General features: G+C 43.2%; 1 protein-coding gene across 1 annotated transcript in view; it reads right to left on the minus strand.

The window, feature by feature from the left end:
• CERS3 (ceramide synthase 3) overlaps positions 1-16,217 on the minus strand; it is a 105,177-nt gene that overhangs the window by 82,358 nt on the left and 6,602 nt on the right. Inside the window, exon 2 of the mRNA XM_040493791.1 lies at positions 14,194-14,312. The gene's annotated coding sequence lies outside the window, so the exon portion shown is untranslated. The remainder of the gene's footprint in view (positions 1-14,193; positions 14,313-16,217) is intronic.

Consider the following 16,217-nt stretch of genomic DNA (forward strand, 5'->3'; position numbering starts at 1 on the left):
TAATAAAAGGACACATAATCCAACTTAAAAATGGGCAAAGAATCTGAACCTGAATATCTCACCAAAGAAGATACACAAATGGCCACTAAGCTCATAAAAAAACCTCTCAACTTCATTAGCCATGAAGGAAATGCAAATCAAAACCACCTCAGAGGTACTGTTCACACCCAGTAGGATGGTTATCATCATAAAGATAACAGGTGTTGGCAAGGATGTGGAGGACATGGCTGGTGGGAAGTAAAATGGTACAGATGCTGTGGAAGACAGTCTGGCAGTTCCTTGAAACGTTCACCGTGGAGTTACTGTATGACCCAGCAATTCTACATGTAGGCATTCAAGAGGGTATGTAGGAGAATTGGAAGGATTCATGCTACAACATGGATGGCTCTTGAAAATGTGCTAAGGAGCCAGACACAAAAGGCCACATATTGTATGATTCCATTTATGTGAAATGTCCGGAAGAGGTAAATCCATAGGGACAGAATGTAGGTTACTAGTTCCTTAGGGTGTATGAAGGGAGTGTGGGGCGAAATGGGGAGTGATTGATAACGGGTACAGAGTTTCTTTTTGGGTTGATGAAAATGTTCAAAGATTGAATGTGGTGTTGGCTGCACAACCGTGAAGATACTAAAAAATGTTGAATTGCAGACTTTAGATGGGTGAATTGTGTGGTATATGAATTATATCACAAAAAAAGAAAAAAGAAACAGGAAAGAAGCTTCCTCCACAGGGTGCCTGGATGGCTCAGTCAGTTAAACGTCCGACTCTTCATTTAGGCTCAGGTCATGATCTCGTGGTTCATGAGTTCAGGCTCTGCATCAAGCTCCTTACTGACAGTGTGGAGCCTGCTTGGGATTCTCTCTCTCTCCCTCTCTCTCTGCCCCTCCCCTGCTCTCTAAATAAATAAATAAATAAATAAATAAATAAATAAACAAACTTTTAAAAATTAAAAAAAGAAGCCTCCTCTGCTTCAACACTTTTAACCCAGAGCTCATCCTGCTAAAGCTTCCCATTATTTCATTTATGGGGCTTATGTTTTACCTCCCAAATTCACCTGTGTCAAGCTTGTGTCCACGAACCAAGAAAAGTAATTAAATGAAGGAAAGACTATATCCAGATTCAGATTTCAGCATGATTTAAAGTTCACGACTTTCTGGGGGAAAGAAATAGCATGCTTTAAAGCAAAACAGGCTAACCGCCCTGAAGGAGAAGCGGCTGTCCTAGATGATCGCCCCCCCCCCCCCGCCCCCGGGTGTAAGGGTGTTCGGTAGACATCCACAAGCCCACATTTCAGCTCTAGCAGTGGGCTTTAAAAATTCAGGCGATGCCTCCAGCCAGCCTCTCTACCATCCTGTTACTTCTCTCAGGATGAGATCAGAGGCTAAACACAGAGAAATGAGCTGAAGAAAACCGGGGCCAGCAGTCTCCAATCCTCTGGGCCACTTGGGTCGACTAGCAAGAAACAGGTCACAGTCCCTCAGCCTCCTGCTAGCTGTTCCTACGGCCACAAGCCTGTGCCAGTACCTCTGGCCTCCTTTATAGCCACCTCTCCCTGACCCTAGTGTATCGGACATGCCATTTTGGAGGTAGCCCAGCATCTGGCTCTCAGAGCAGCAGGGGAAATCACCACCAATTGGGGGGGGGGGGAGCACTGCCTTTCCCACTGAGAGAGCCAACATGGACCGTTCTCCATCTGCTGACAGTTGGCTGGGATGGCCTAGGCTTGGCCAGTTGGATGCTTTTCTCGGGGCTTTGAGTCTGGAGCAGACAGCGATATCCAGCGGCAGCCGATGGCATCCTGCCTAGGCCGCTGCTGTTGAAAAGATCGTTGTCATCTCTTAGCTTTTTGGCCTTCCTGATCCCATCCCCCCCCCCCCCCCCCCCACCCCCGGTTTCTTGGTTTCCACTGTCATCCAAGTCTGGTCCACCGGCCTTCCTTCAGGGCTGTGGGCTGCTTCCAATGAAGCCCTGTGTTTAAGATGGTTAAGAGAGAGGTGGATTTTGTTGCCTCTAACCAAGAGGGCTTACACGGAGAAGCAGGAATCTAGGGGCAGGCAGCCTGTAGCATTTGTCAGTTCCTCCCTCTGATCTCATGTTGCAGACAACGAGCACTTGTTTATCCCCTTTCTTCTCTCCCTCTTCCATTTTGGCTCCTGCACTGCCTAAGTTTCAAATCACAGTGGCATTATTAATAGTCACTGTGTAAGGTATTTTTTGGTTCAGTGTAAAAGAGGCTGCTGGCCTCCCTGACACAGCCTTAAAAAGATGCATGGTAGATGACAAGATATATTACCTGTGCAGCCAGTGAAGCGATATCTTTATGCTGTGTTAATGAAGTATAGCAATATTTCAATAATAGCCAGGTGGAAAGAGAATTAGAAAACACTGACATGGGGGAATACTTGCATTTTTTTATTTTAGAGAGAGAGAGAGCTCACATTCGAGGAGGGGAGAGGGGCAGAGGGGGAGAGAGAGAGAGAGAGAGAGAGAGAGAGAGAGAGGATCTTAAGCAGGCTCCATGCTCAGCAGGGAGCCTGATGTGGCACGACATTGGGATCATAACCTGGGATTGTGACCTGAGCTGAAATCAAGAGTCCAGATGCTCAACCGGCTGAATCACCTAGGCATCCCAGGAAAAGCCTGCATTTTTAAAAGCCTACACAGGTTACTGCTGTAAGCACAATCCTGAGCATTGGCAACAATGAATCTGTCATTCAAGGCCTCTATGCCGGTGGCGTCTGGGACAGTCTGGGAAGCCCACTGACTCCCATGGCAAATCCGCAGCCCACCTCTCCATTCCTTTAGCTCAGCTCTAGGCCTTTCTGGCAACTGAGATATTGTCAGCTCTGTTGACAACTCTTCTGTCTCTGCTTGGTACGCTCTTTAAGCAAATGTATTTTACTCATTGGCCACTCCCGGTGCCTTTCTTTTTTTTTTCTCATCTGCTACTCAAAAGTCCCCCTTTCCCATCCCTCGTCCATTCTCTGAGTACTGCAACTCCTATTTATAAAAAAATATCTGAAGGAACCATAGTATTTACATTAAAAATATCTGAAGCTCTTTTTTAAAGTAAGAAATATTCGCAAGAAAAATACCTGCATTTATTTCCTTTTACTTTGAGGAAGAATCAGTATTGGAGGAAGCATCACAGTCCAGCTGTGTTTTCCCACCTGCCAATACTGTGGAAGTTTCAAACCCTATTTGCGGCTGCAGCTGCCAGTAGTTTGCAGGAAGACAATCTAACTAATGTGGGTTTTTATGACTCATGATTTTCTGACCTCATGGATACAGAACCCCAACAGGGTGAAAGAAGCCTGCTGAGCCACTTTCTCAAATGAACACCATTAAATTTGACCTTAGGACTGAAGAAATAAAACCATCTGGACCACAAGTTCATCACTATTTGAAGCAACATTTTTGCAAAGTACTAAAAAAAATGTGGCGCTTGAACCCTTGCTGAGGTGAGAACTCCAAGTTAGGCTGAAGTTTTGGGCAAATTATCAAATTCTGGTAATTATACATGCAATCCCTACTGCTAATTATCTATGCAGTACCGACTGTAAGTAACCCCATCACCTTAGGAGATAACGCTACAGAACATATCTCTTGGAGAGAGGAGAGTGACGAGAGAGGGAGTCTACAGAACAGAACACAGCTCTCAGAGGCCAGTGACAAGAAATGGGAAACTAGGCAGACAACTCTAATTGAAGTTACGGTGTATTTCTGAGCAATAAAGTGATGGAAAGACCCATTTGAATCGATGTTCACTAGCTCAGAGTATTATTAGTGTTGGAGGATGTGAGAGTTGGTGAGAGCTTTGGAGACTGGGTGACTGGCCAGATTACAGTGGGACCAGGGTCCTCTGCTAACAAGAAAGGCAACTCCAGAGGAGCAAAGAGTGTGCCTGGATTGTTCACTATTGTACACCCGAGGCTTGCCACACAGTACACACTAAGTAAGGACTTGTTGAATGGATGGATAGAAGGTTTGCCGAGGCTGGCATAGACTTTTGAACAATCAAGGAGTGACGCTAGAGCCAAAAGTGATATGTAATTTAATTATCTAAAAACCATCTCATTTTTATTAGTTGCAAAACAATTTTTAAAATTTGGTGCAAGGGATCAGGTAAATATGTTTATCTACATTTCATCTGTTTGTGTTTTCTTTGGAATGAATTCTACTAACTCAGCCAAGAAAACTGGTTAAGCCTTCAAGATAAACACATAGGAAAACATTAGCAGCTACTTGCTTCCTGTCAATGGCGTAAGGGCTGAGCCAACTGTAAATTCCAGCTCTAAAAGCATTTTAAGGGGCGCCTGGGTGGCTCAGTTATAAGCCTCTGACATTTGATTTCAGCTCAGGGCATGATCTCAAAGTTCGTGAGATCAAGTCCCGTGTCAGGCTCTGCACTGACAGCACTGAACCTGCTTGGGAGTCTCTCCCTGCCCCTCCCCTCTCGTGCGTGCTCTGGTGCGCTTTCTCTCAAAATAAATACAAACTTAAAAACAAATAAATTGTGCCATTTCAAATGGATAAGACAATGCAAGTGATAGACTAACTTACCTCTGAGGAATATTTATTGTGATTAAATTAGTGCACTAAAAGCCTATAAATGTTTGGGCTTACAGTGAGAAAACTGAAGAGAAAAATGAATGAATGAATGAATGAATGAATAAATCAATAAATAAACAAAACCTATACTCTGTGTAGAGAAGTAACTGACTTACAATAAGATAAGTAACTCTCTCATGTTAAATTTTACCATTATATCAATTTAAAGCCTTGAAGAAATTCAAGACAGACCTATAGCTTAAAAAAAAGAAAAATACAGAGCATTTGCAAACACAACCAGGATATCACCTCAAAGATGTCATTGAGGGGTATCAGGATGTCCTGAGTATTCAATGATTCTTCCTTTTGGTTATAGTCCCCATATACCCCTGGCCCCAGGTTTTCCCTGGGCATGTGGCTGTCCTGCCATGTGAGACACTGCCCAGCCTCCCCTGTGGCTAGATTTGGCCATGCGTGACTGTGTCCACGTCAATGACACAGCAGTGGAATTCACTTGAGTAATCTCCCTAAATTCCAAGCTGTGTGTCTCTGTTTCTCTCTTTCTTCCATCCTAATAACTAGAAATAGGGATGACAGGATAGAAGCAATCTTTGAGGCCAATTAGCCCATTATCCTGGCCTACCACATGTCTGGACAGTTACATACAAGAGAAAGAAACTCTTGTTGTCAAGAAGCCATTGAATTTTGGGTCCTTTTTGTTTTAACAGCTCAGACCGTAACTCTCATATATATAGAAAAATATGAAGGAGAAGGAAATAAGAACTACATTGCCATATTGTGTTATATTTTTTCCAGGTAGATTATAAAATCTGGAGACATCTGCTCAACAACAACAAAAATATCACGTAGAGAACAAAAAGGAAGCCTATATAGACTGGGAGAAAATATTTGCAATATTTGCAATAGGAAAACATTGTATCTAGAATATATAAAGAGCTCAGTAATTTAAATTCAATAAGTTAAAAACTCTGGGGGACTTTTTAAAATAATAAGTCAATTGGGGACCTGTATTTCCATTAGTATTTTGCCTACTGGGGAGCATGCTCAGGATTTGCTCTGCCTGCAGGGCTTCTTGTATGGAGCCTGTGCCAATTATCAATTCATTGCCTCTCAACTGCAAATCCACCGTTTTTTTTTTGCCTCTTCTGTGAACGGGTCTGCTTCCTTTCCTATTTTCCCTTTGCCAGCTGGCCCTGGAGCTCTATCAATAGAGGATGGTGGAGGGATGTTGCAGGATGAAAGGGTTTTGCTTCCTAACTCTGGTGAAAGTCAGTGAAAAGGCTCCAGTGAAAGACTCCAGGAGCCCTGAGCGGCCAGCAGATTCTCCCTGGGGAGTTTTGTACTTGGGGAGTGCTGCCAGTGAGACACTTTCCAGTGACTAGGTCTCCCCCGCATTCTGGAGGGCAGATTCCTGGCAAGTTCTAGGGGGCTGCTTTCCAGCCTATTCTGCTGGTAATTCCTCTGTGTCCTCCCCAACAGGTGTGCCTCTGGCGGAGGGGGAGGGGGCGGTGCAGATAGGGTGGCATTTCCTTGCATGCTCTAGCTCAGCCCCAGGGGTCATGAGGGTTTCCTACAGCAGTGATCCCTGCATTCTATACAGTTCTTCCTACTGGCCAATCCTTTATTTTCTCCAATCTTGATTGGGCCCAGACTGCCTTGGTGGAAAAGTCCAATTTTTAATCTAAAATGCTTAATCTAATATGAATTAACAGAAGCTAAAGTTATTCTGAACAAAAAAAATCAAAAAATGAAAAAAGCCTCTGAAGTTCCAAAGCAGAAGGGAGAACCCTCTCATTTTTCCCTTCTAATACTGTGTGTAGAGTTTGGTTACAGATTAAATGATGCCTGGAGATTTCAGAAAGATGTGCTTCTCCTCCTCTGCTCCTTTCTCCATTCCAAGGCTTAGGTTAATGTCCCCATGAGCAGCCATCACTTTCCACTAGGGCAATAAGTTCTCCCTGTTTAGTAAACATAATTGGGATATTTTCCCAGCAAAACTAATAAACTCCTAAAATGCCAACTAGGCACTTGGCATCTGTATGGGGTCAAGCTCTCTTTGAAGCCAGGGCTATCCCCTAGTGCCATTCTCTTCAGGCCATGTTTCTCTTGGCTCTGTAATAAAATTTCACAATACGCTTGATCTGGGTTCCTAGCTTAAATAGCCCGCTTCCTAACTTAAATATTGAGCCAATGAAGTTTAATTCCTAGAAAGTCACAAGTTACTGTTTGCTGTTGTGTGCAGAAAAACCCAATGTGGGGACGGCTCTGCCGGAGGCTTAGGGTCCCAGCGGCCCCCCCTTTGTTTGGAGGCAGCTCCTCATGGCCCGCCCTCACCTCTGCATGGTCTCCTGGGAATGACCCTGGGCCACTAGATCCCTGTCTGCTTTTCCAGGCTGACTTGTGCCTCCCATGTTCCTCACTTTGTGATCCCTCAAGTCAGGTCTGCTTTCAGACTCTTGAGAACAAAACACAAAGTTCTTACCTGCCTCCCAGTATGTGCATTGACTATTCCTCTGCCAGGACTCCTTTTTCCCCATCTTCACCCAACTCTCTCCTCCTAATACTTCAAGCCCCAACTTAAGCCTCCCTAAGAGTTCCAGCAAGGATTTCCATGACCCCTGCCCCCCACCACACATTGCTCCAAATCTAAACCAAATATTGCCATCGCCCCCTGTTCTTTTCCTTCACAGCCTGTATTAAATTTGTAATTACATGTTTGTATGTTGATTGGATTCTGGCTCCCACCTTAGACTTCAAGATGCACAAGAATAGGCGGGACACCTGTTTTGCTCACAACAGCATCCCTAACTTGGCATACAGTAAGTGTACAAACAGTAAGTGCTCAATAGATATTAAGGGAGTCAGTATACAGCACAGCAGTCAAGCACATGGATTTTGGAGCCAGACTGCCTGGATTTAAGACCTGGTTCTGACAGTTGACTAACTATGTGCCCCCAGACAGCTAACTTAATGTCAATGTCAATCTCTCCATCTACAAAACAGTGGTAGTAATGTACTCTGTGAGTGAGTAAATGTTTGTAAATCACTTTATTACATGCCTGTTAATAAATAATAAACAAATAATAATAAATAATAATAAATTGGAGTCAAGCTGTTCAATATCATTTGCCCTTCTGAAGAGGAGGAGCTAAAATGAACTTTCTTCTTTAAATTCTTTAACTGACACCTCTTAAATTAAGTTATTTAAAAATAATACACAGTGCTGTGATATAGTTAAAACTACTACATTAAAAAAAAAAACATAAATGATACCACCCTTTAGAGTAATAAGTTTAGAAGTCACCAAAATGTTCAAGCCTACCTAGGAATATATGTGAAACCGGACAAAAAATATGTTTAGGCTATAGTTAATAAATACTACTTCAGTCTCAGTGTTCATAATAATGTTTTTAAAAATCTGAAAGGTTTAAGTATATTTTGAAATGTTAGCTCTATGCAATAACATTCAGCTAAGACTAACAATTATGATGTTTACCAACATGAGAAGTGTTTAGACTTGTAAAAAAAACCCCAAAATTCAAAATTATATCTATACTATAATGATATGATGGTATATCATCTCTTTTATACTACTTTATACATATATATCTCAGTGTGGGTGTGTGTGTGTGTGTGTGTGTGTGTGTGTGTGTGTGTGTAAAGGCAAACTAGAAGGAATGAAAAAATGGTAAAATTCTTGGTGTTGAAAATTTTAAATTATTGTTACTGTTGACAATTTGTTACTGTTGATCCAATATTAGGAAAATTTATAACCGGTTTCTGCTTAATGACTCAAATCAACAAAGGTAAATTTTGTTCTAAAAACCATACACTCATCCAGTCCAGCCCTGTACATATGAAGAAACGGAGTCCTAGGGAAATACAGGTGCACTGTCCAAGCAAACCCAGGAAAGCCAGCTTTTTCCCAATACACACACAGTTTCCCATTACTAAAAGGTGTTATTAAGGTGATTTGTTTCACATTAACATTTTAAGACAATCATTTTTTCATGTAAATGTTTCACTTACAAAAGCTACTGGCTGATTTGAAGTAAGGCAAGTTTGTTACCTACCTAAAACTTCTCATAGCCTTCTTAAAGATGCAAAAGCTAACTATGAGAATATCTTTTGTACTCTAACAATTTCAGAGAAAATAGAGTGTGCTTCCATAGCCAGTAGAAAGATCTATCTATATAAACTGACTTGAGATGCCAAAGGTAATGAAGATAAGAGAGAAAATGCAGTTTACGGAGACAGGATTCACCAAAATGTAATTCTTCCAGATGCCTCTTCAACTTTATCACATTTCTGCTTTAACTCTGTTCCAGTCATTAATTGACAGACATTGCCAAAGTCCAGCTCAGGGCCAAAAACGAGGCCCTGATCAAGGATGTTTACTGAGACCAGTCACATGGCTAGGAACTTGCAGAAAAGCAGGTATGACTGAAATCAGAAGGATGTGAAGCAAAGTTACGGATTAGATAAATCTTAGAAGCATGTAAATCCTAGGGTTCAAAGAAAACGGGCAGAGAGATGATTGGGAGGGAATCTATGAGAAAGTTACATAGGATGGATTTTTCATAATTCTGCCTTCAAAGGTAGAATTCCTCCCCACCCCCACCCCCCCATTCTTTTAAAGTTAACTTTCAAAGTCTAAAAGGTAAATGAATAGCTGGGTAACTAGGCAATGCTGTTGCAATGTAAAGAAATTTTAACCCAGTTAGCATCACATCACCATTTCCTTTCCAACTGCTATTAAATAAAATATTTTGCTCCTCTCTACCGAGTCCTTTCTTGCAAGCTCTCTTCCCTGGCCTGGTCAGTTACCCATCTTGCTCCACAAATTACCCTGTTATTAGTCACAGGCACAAGTGAGTGTTGTAGGCAAGAAGGGGGCTGGGAAGCTCGCTGACGGTGACTCACAGAAGAGCCTGAGGAGACGCCCTGGTCCTGTCTCAGTTCTCCCATTTGAGAGACCAGAGGATTGGCCTCTTGTCTGCAGAGCCCTCCTGGGTGGCGCGGAAGGGTGCTGTTGCAGGAGCCTCCCCGCCATGTAGTCAGAAGAGTCAGCAAGACCGTCCCACAAACTGCAGGCCCGTAACTGATGAATATAATCAAAAATTTAAAAAGAAGAAAAAAAAAAAAGAATGTAGTGCTTCACACACCAGCTCAAGTAGCTCGTTGTCTTTCAACCAGTCGCAAAACTTGAGGAAGAACTATGGCTTTAGTGTCAGAAAGCCCAAGGTTCGAGTGCCAGCCCTGCCTCCTAAAACTAAGTGAACTTGGGCAACTCAGTCCCTCTGAATCTTTGTTTGCTCCATGTGCTCCATGGTGCCAGTCCTGCCTTCCACAGAGACCTATTGCAGATTAAGAGTGATTCGGTATGTAGAAATACCTGAACACGGCAGAATGCTGGACCCATGTTACAGAGTCATGGTATCTTATGATCTTAACCCTTACCGGGTCTGGCCAAGAATCCGACGTCAGGCTGGTTTAGACAGTAGGATTAAATGCTAAGTTTAAAAAGATTCCCCAAGGGAGAGTAAGGAGACACCCCTGCCCCTTCACAACGACGTTCTCCCCATAACCTGCACATTGCTCACTGCTGGGAAACGATAACCAGTTCCATTTCTTTCTTTCAGTAAGGGAAGCCTACATGATGGACACAAACTTTGCCAAACAGAAAACTTGGAGACAGTCCTGCAGAGGCAATACTACACAGTGTCATCTAGTTCAGACCTTCCCGATGATCAGACTCCCCTAGGGTGATACCCAGACCCCAGCCCCCCCAACCACCACACACCGTGGTAGAATTTCTGGGACAGGACATGGGGCAACCCTAGGCCTATTGGCTTACCAAGGAATAGGGGTTTGGGACTCTGAATGCTCATCGTCATCCTTTCCTGATACCTGAGCTAGGAGAGTGCATGACTTCCTCTAAGCCTTGAATTCCTCATCTGCAAAATAGGCACAATATTTTTTACTTCTCTACAGTCTAAGTCGGCATTAAATAAGGTCATGTGTCTAAATCATTTTGTGTAACTTGGGTCGTCCAGGAAGTGCTCAATAAGCTGTAGGTGTTAGTACTGTCACTATTTACATTTCCTCATCAATGGCGCCATGGTCTTCCAGGTGGCCCAATAGTCAGCCATCATTCACTGGTTTCCTGCAATACCCTCATCAGTGTTAAGGCTGCCTAGACCAAGTGTTGGCAAGGCGGCAGCTTTTCTGAGGGATGAGTGTCACTTGACGCGGTAACTCAGTTCCTCAGTGACAGAGGGATTTCTTACCTCACTAGAACCTGTCTTGGGCAGTGTCACCAAAGGAGTCATTTTATGAAAGAGAGTAAAACCTAAAGGAGGGTGTGGGGCCCCATCTTGATCAAGAAAGAATCTGGAACATTCCTCTCACAGATGAGGAGGATGCCAAATTACTTTTAGGGAAGGACATGGGGTTACTAAGGCACACTGATGAAGCAAGCCCAGATTTTAATGGTTTTAAAACATATGCTTACGTAATACTTAAAGGCAGGGTTTCCTGTCACACAGCCTGCTGCCCCCGCAGAATGAAGCAGTCTTTGGAAAAGAACAAGATGACAAAGATTCTCGAAATCTTCAGAGGAGGGTGAGGTGTGGTGGGTGTGGAAGCTTACAGTATAGGGCCCAGAGGTAGTGAAGGAGTGCAGGAAAAAAATCCCAACTGCATGTTCGCAAGGGCCTTCTTCTTTGAGTCCGAAATCACAACAAATTTAGGACAATAAGGGGCACGTGGCCGGCTCAGTCAAACGTTCAGCTCCTGATTTTGGCTCAGGACACGATCTCAGGGTTTGTGAGTTCGAGCCCGCAGTCGGGCTCTGCACTGTATCAGCACAGCGCAATTTAAGTACAGAGTGGGAGAGACAGAGACAGAGAGACAATAGAGATCAAGAGAGACAGAGACAGAGACTTAGGGAGGGCATGTGCAAAGTCTAGAACATAGGGAAAATATTTCATTTATTCATTTTACAGCTTTTGATTAATGATTAAATCCATGGCTTCAAATTTAGAGCAATTTTGCCTGCAAAAGTGGCTGGAGGGAAAAACATCCTGCATATATTGTATGAAAATATAACATTATTTAAAAATAAAAATTTCCCTAGGTTTCCAGACTTTTTTTTTGAACTTTTTAAAATTTATTTTTATTTTTTAGAGAGAGACTGAGAGTGTGAGTGGGGGAGAGGGGCAGAGGGAAAGAGAGACAGAATCCCAAGCAGGTTCCATGCCCAGCTCAAAGCCCAACACAGGGCTCGATCCCATGACCCAGGGGGTAATGACCCGAGCCAAAATCAAGAGCCGACATCAAGACCTCGGGTAATGACCCGAGCCTACTGAGCCACCAGACTTTTCAAACATACATTCTTTCCAAAAGGGTATCCTTAACTTTCTCCCCAAAACATAATTTTCATTTCAGTCTCTGATTTCTGTCTATTAATGCAAATCTATGCTACAAACAAGAGAAAACACTGTGCTAACACATACAGAGTTCCCTATGTCAAGGCCACATCTTGCATGCAGTCAATTCCCTTTTCCCTGGGGGACATACGTCGGTCATGTGCCAATGTGATTTTCCAGCTACTCCTCTATTGATCCTAATTTGAGGTCTACGGCTTCCTAAGCCTTCCTTTTTATTTTTTTTTATTATTTATTTATTTATTTAATTTTTTTTTCAACGTTTATTTATTTTTGGGACAGAGAGAGACAGAGCATGAACAGGGGAGGGGCAGAGAGAGAGGGAGACACAGAATCGGAAACAGGCTCCAGGCTCCGAGCCATCAGCCCAGAGCCTGACGCGGGGCTCGAACTCCCGGACCAGGAGATCGTGACCTGGCTGAAGTCGGACGCTTAACCGACTGCGCCACCCAGGCGCCCCTAAGCCTTCCTTTTTAAAGGCCTTTTTCTTTAAGCTAAGACTTTTTTCTCCAAGAAATATAGTTGGCTGAAGTGCTACTGGGGATGACTAATCCGAATTTTGTGAAGCAGGGCAACGTGCAAACCTAGGGGAAGAGACGGTGGTGGAACTGGAGTAGAGAGGACCCACAGGGCAGGCGGCTAGCTTCACGTGCTGGACGGGGGGATTCAGAGTTCCTCTGTGTCACTCATGTTAGTGAAGTTTAAATATGGATGTCTTAAGGCCGATGTGAAAGACAGCAATGCTCTGAAAGATGGTGAATGAAAGGATTGCATGATATTCAACAGCAAAGATCCCAAGTGCAAGAAGTGTATGAAATATAAGTGAAAGAGACACCACTCTAGGGGCACCTGGGCGGCTCAGTCGGTTAAGAGTCTGACTTTGGCTCAGGTCATGATCTCATGGTTCACAAGTTCCAGCCCTGAATTGGGCTCTCGGCTGTCAGCATAGAACTTGCTTCAGATCCTCTGTGCCCCCACCCCCACTCTGCCCCTCCCCTGCTTGTCCTGTCTCTCAAAAATATGTAAATATTAAAGAGTGAGAGAGACACTAAACTTGTGTGGAGTCTCTTAAAATATACCAAGAGATCCCTATTGGAGCCTCAGGGAAGTCCTTTCATTCAAGGGTGGGGAGAACACTAGATGCTTCTCTTCCCTGCCAAGTGAAGCTGTTTCTCAGTAAATTTTTCTTCCTGCTAGTTTATGAGGTTGGGAATGTTACTCAGCTGTCAGTCACCTTATGAAATCTAAGCAATTTCAACCTTTGCCATGCTGTCAGGTGGCTGTTTACAGGGCGTGATGGTAGAGAGGAGTCACATTTACATAGTCCATGGCAATTCTGAAATCGCTCAGCCTTTGTCACTCTGTCATGCATCAATTAGTGATATCGTTAAGCACCAACTGTGTAAAAAGGGCCCTAAGCTTCATGCCCAGGAGCAGTCCCACCCTTACACCCTGGCCTTATTTTAAAAGACACCACTCTGGCATTCCTCTGGCCACACTTGTCTCCCACTGGGCGAAGAGTCCATAGGCCCAAGGCTACATGCCCCCACACACACCATAGCCCCTTTCTAGACTCGCTAGGGCTGCCTAGGACCCTAGAATTCCATGCCTAAACAACCTCTAAGTCCACTTCCAAGGCCCATGGACACTTCTCCAGGTGTATCCTTCAAAACAGTGACAGCACAACAAACCCTTAGGCCTAGGGATGGCCAAAAGGAGACTGTTGGGGAGGAGACGAACTCACACTTGGGCATCTACACTGGGGCATCTGCACACATATGCCCTGGGCTTCTAGCCCACAGGACAATTTTGGGGCTGGGAAGGGGGATAGGGCCAGGCTGAGGGCCACCTAATTCCACGCGCACTCCTGCCCTGGGCCCTTCCTGGGCCCTTGTTTTTTTCCAAAACAAAACAAAACAAAACAAAACAAAAAAACAAAAAACAAAACCAGAATATGGACCTACAGTATTTCATAGAGAAGAACACGGCACTTGCCTTGCCCAGACACCTCTCCTCCCCAGAACACATAAAACAATATCACATAATAATAAAGCTTTGGGTCACAGCTGTAGTTTTCCAAGATCACAGCTAAGAAAACACAGTAGAGATAAAATAAAACAAAATGTAAAATAAATTAAACAGTAAATGTACAAATAAAGTGAACAGTAATTACCTTGAGTATAAATGAGAGATTTCTGCGGAGGAATTCACGTACTATATATGTATGTACGTGTGTATATATATATATATGTATATATATATAAAAGTTTCGCCTTCGCTTTCACAGCATCCCTGCAGAAGCAGAAAAGGGAAACATAATTAACAGTCTATACAATTATACACATAAGTTTCCTTCTAACTCCAAAACTTTAAGTCAGGGTTACAAACTGGTGGCAGATCTTGATATAGGCTGAATTGGACCTCCCAATCAGTTTGGGACCTACATAGTGCTTTAAAACAATTTGAGCCAACATTTCAAATTTAGGAATTTTCACATAAAAATCCAGATCTATAGTTTCATTTGAAAAGACCAGAAGATCTGGAAATAATCATAGGACCTGCAGGCCTTAAGGGAGGCACAAGATTAATCACCAGGCCCTGCTAATCACTGCTAATTTGTTACCTGCTTTGCTTTCTAAGCCATTTAACTTTGTGATTCCTTATGTCTCTAAGATTTATCAATGTGAACTATGTCTTCAAAGTCAGTGCAAGTTAAGTAAAGATAATATGAGCCTAGCACAGCCTCATTTAATGATTATAGTTTGTATCAGCGCATGGTGTTTGAAGGAGCCAGTTGTGACCCATTAACACACTGGCTCTCAACTCTGGCTCTCTATGGGAATTACCTGGAAAATATTTTTAAGCCAAGCTCTCCCCTTAGACCACATAAATCAGGATCTCTGAAGGTGCCATCCTGTCATCAGTATTGTTGTTATTGTTGCTTAACAAACATATGTATTAAAGCACAGTGTAGGATAGTAAAGTTACAAATCACTAAAGTAAACACACCTGTGTTAGAACCAACAGCCAGACCAAGAAACAGGGTATTACCAGCATCCTAGCCCCTGCATTTGTGTCCCTTCCCAGTCACTACCCCACTTTCTCCAACTATCCTAGACTAACTTCTAACAGTAAGGATTAATGTTGCCTAGTGGAACTTATACGAACAGAATCCCACTGAATGCATTCGTTTGCATGTAGAGTCTTTCCCTCAACATGTATGACTAAGATACATCCAGGTTAATGCAGGTAACAGTGGTTGACTCATTTTCACTGGTGTTTAGTATTCCATGGTATAACTATATCACAATCTATTTTTTTATTCTCCTGTTGAAGGAAATGTGGGTTGTTTTGAATTGGGGGCTGTAACAAATAATGCTACTATTTGTTAACATTCTCCAACATACCTTTGGTAAACATACATATGCATTTCTGTAAGGCATATAGTTACATAGTTTTCTAAAGCTGTTGTGCCAATATATACTCCCACATGTGTGTATGAGAGTTCTAGCTGCTTCACATTCTCACCAACACCTCTGCGGTCTTTCAAATTTTAGCCTCGCTGGTGGGTGTGTAGTGGTACGTCCCTGTGGTTTTAATTTGCGTCCCCCTAATGGTTAATCAGGGGAAGTACCTTGTTTCATATTTTTGAGCATGTTTCATGTTTCTTGGCCATCTTGATATGCTCTTTTGTGAAGTACCTGTTCAAATCTCTTGCCCAGGGGTGCCTGGGTGATTCAGTTAGTTAAACATCTGACTCTTGATTTTGGCTCAGGTCATAATCTCACGGTTCGTGAGTTTGAACCCCGTGTTGGGCTCTGTGCTGATGGCATGGAGCCTGTTTGGGATTCTCTCTCTCTCTCTCTCTCTCTCTCTCTCTCAAAAATAGACATTAGGGGCGCCTGGGTGGCTCAGTCGGTTAAGCGGCCAACTTCAGCTCAGGTCATGGTCTCGCAGTCTGTGAGTTCGAGCCCCGTGTTGGGCTCTGTGCTGACAGCTCAGAGCCTGGAGCCTGCTTCAGATTCTGTGTCTCCCTCTCTCTGACCCTCCCCCGTTCATGCTCTGTCTCTCTCTGTCTCAAAAATAAATAAACGTTAAAAAAAATAATAAACATTAAAAAAAATGTCTTGCCCTATTTTCTATTGTGTTGGTCTACCTTTTTTTTTTTTTTTCAACGTTTATTTATTTTTGGGACAG

Source organism: Herpailurus yagouaroundi, unplaced genomic scaffold (genome assembly GCF_014898765.1).
Source record: "Herpailurus yagouaroundi ecotype Mexico unplaced genomic scaffold, PumYag 185, whole genome shotgun sequence".
NCBI lineage: Eukaryota > Metazoa > Chordata > Mammalia > Carnivora > Felidae > Herpailurus > Herpailurus yagouaroundi.